This window comes from Chrysochloris asiatica, unplaced genomic scaffold (genome assembly GCF_000296735.1).
Source record: "Chrysochloris asiatica unplaced genomic scaffold, ChrAsi1.0 scaffold00003, whole genome shotgun sequence".
Taxonomy (NCBI): domain Eukaryota; kingdom Metazoa; phylum Chordata; class Mammalia; order Afrosoricida; family Chrysochloridae; genus Chrysochloris; species Chrysochloris asiatica.
In genome coordinates, this window is record NW_006408521.1 from 11,296,273 (window position 1) to 11,298,823 (window position 2,551).

Here is a 2,551-nt window from a genome sequence, read left to right on the forward strand (position 1 = left end):
AGGAGGACCACTTCTGATTGGTTAATCATTAAAACATTTATGAATAACAACAAAACATTTTAGATAGAGTGCTAGAAGATGAGTGCTTCAGGTTAGAAGGCACTCAAAATAAAACTGAGGGAGTAGAGTTGACCTTAGTGATGTGAATGGAGTAAAGCCCTTGGGACCTTCATTTGCCAATGGGACACAACTCAAAATGGGAAGAAACAGGTGCAAATATCCATTAATAATCAGAACCTAGAATATTCGAAGCATGAATCTAGAAAAATTGAAAGTTGTCAAAAATGAAATGAAGTGCATAAAGATTGATATCTTAGGCATTAGTGAGATGAAATGGGCTGGTATTGGCCATTGTGAATTTGGCAGTCATCATTTACTATGCCAGGAATGATAAATTGAAGAAGAATGGCATTAGATTAGTCATCAAAAAATGCATTTCAAGATCTACCATGAAATACAACTCTGTCTGTAATTGGATAATATCCATATGCCTACAAGGAAGACCAATTAATACCACTACTATTCAAACTTACACTTCAACCACTGAGGCCAGTGATTATGAAATTGAAGAATTCTACCAACTTCATCAGTCTGAAAATGATCAGACATGCTATCAAGATTCATTGTTAATTACAGGTGATTGAAATGGAAAAGTCAGAAACAATGATCCATAGCTGGAAAATATGTTGTTGGTTATAGGAATTATCCTGGAAATAGTATGACAGAATTTTGCAAGGCCAACAATTTATTCATTGCAAATTACTTCTGTCAACAACATCAATAATGACTATACACATGGAATTCACCCAATGGAATACACAGGAATCAAACTGACTACCTCTGTGGGAAGAGACAAGGTTATAAGATGGATGTCAGAAGAGACTCTGAAACTTGCTTTAGAGTAAAGACGCTAAAGCAACTGGAAGAAACGAGGAAGTAAAAGAGCTAAACAGAAAATTTCAAAGGGAATCTTGAGAAGACAAAGTCAAGTATTATAATGAAATGTGCACAGATCTAGAGTTATAGAACAAAAAGGGAAGAACACAGTTAGCGTTTCTGAAGCTGAAATATCTGAAGAAAAAGTACAAGCCTTGAGTGGCAATACTGGAAAATTCTATGGGTTCAGGTATAACAATTGTGAGGATGGTACAGGACAGAGCAGCGTTTTGTCCTGCTGTGCATAGGATCACTGAGTCAGAACTAACTCAACAGCATATAACAACACAACATGGGCAAAATATGGAATGATGCAGAAAGCATTGGATGAAGATGGAAGGAATAATACAGAGTCACTGTACTGAAAAGAACTGGTGGATGCACAACCATTTCAAGAGGTAGCATATGATCAAGAACTGGTGGTATTGCAGGAAGAAGTCCAAGCTTCTTGTGCTAAAGGCACTAGCAAAAGACAGGTTCTGTACTACTCAGTGGAGAGTCTATCTTCCTCCACGCCCCCTGGATCTAGGTTCCCTCTTGAAAGTTTGTAAGCCCGTCACTTTTTGCATGTGTAGTGCCCCTTCCGCCCTCCCATTTTGGGTAGCCAATGTCCAAATTGCCCATCCCTGTCTACTCTGTGTATGGAGGGGGTGGGAATCATCCTCTCTGTAAAGATTTGTTCCCTCTTTTGAGCTAGTGGATCCACAAGTGTAGGTCAAGTTAATCAAATTATATCAAATTACTCTTTTTTTTCCCTCTTCTTTCTTCTCCTAGTTGAGTTCTGATCATCCAGCCATTGAAGCCAAGTCAAATGGGTATTATCTGCAAGTGTGGGTGTTCCTGTGCATATGCCCTACCTTCTTATCAGCTAGACACTTGCTTCACTCTCCACTCTAGTCCTCTATGGCTATGTCACTGACTCTGGGCCCAGGAGTCCCCAGGTCTTGCCACACTGCTGGTCAAGTAGGTCTCCACCCGGGTTCACAGTGGTCTATTGAACATGGTAGGGCTTAGCTCGCAACTTCATTGCTGTTTTCCCCTCACTTCCCCTTATTGGTGATGAACGTGGTCACCAATCAGAGCGTTTCTTTTTTTTTTAAGGCAAGCATTGTGAAGTGTATGCAGTTCAGGGAATGAGGGCTAAAAAAGGTGTATGGTTTGGGCACCACCGAGTAATTATTTCTAGTACTTGATTTACAACTCATAAGTCTTGTACAAATCAATACTCGTTTGGTTTCTGAACTGGAAGGATGGGAATACTGAAAGCAGATTGGCAAGGCAAGATAAAAGCCTTGCTTTAAAAACTAGGTCAGGCTGTGACCTTGTTTTGCCTCTAGCCACAAAGGGTATTGTTTTACAAGGGGAGTCAGAAGTTGCCAAGAAGCTGGATCACAACCGGTTCAACCAGTTTAACAAGTTTTCTCCAGCCCACACTCTTGTGGTGGTGGTGGTGGTGGTGGTTATGCACCACGGAGTCCGTTTCTATAGCGACCCTGTACAGGGTTTCAGAACCTGTAAATCTTTGTTGTGGTGGTGGTAGGTGCCATCGAGTTGGTACCAACTCATAGCGACCTTATGCACAGCAGAACGAAACACTGCCGGATCCTGGGACAAC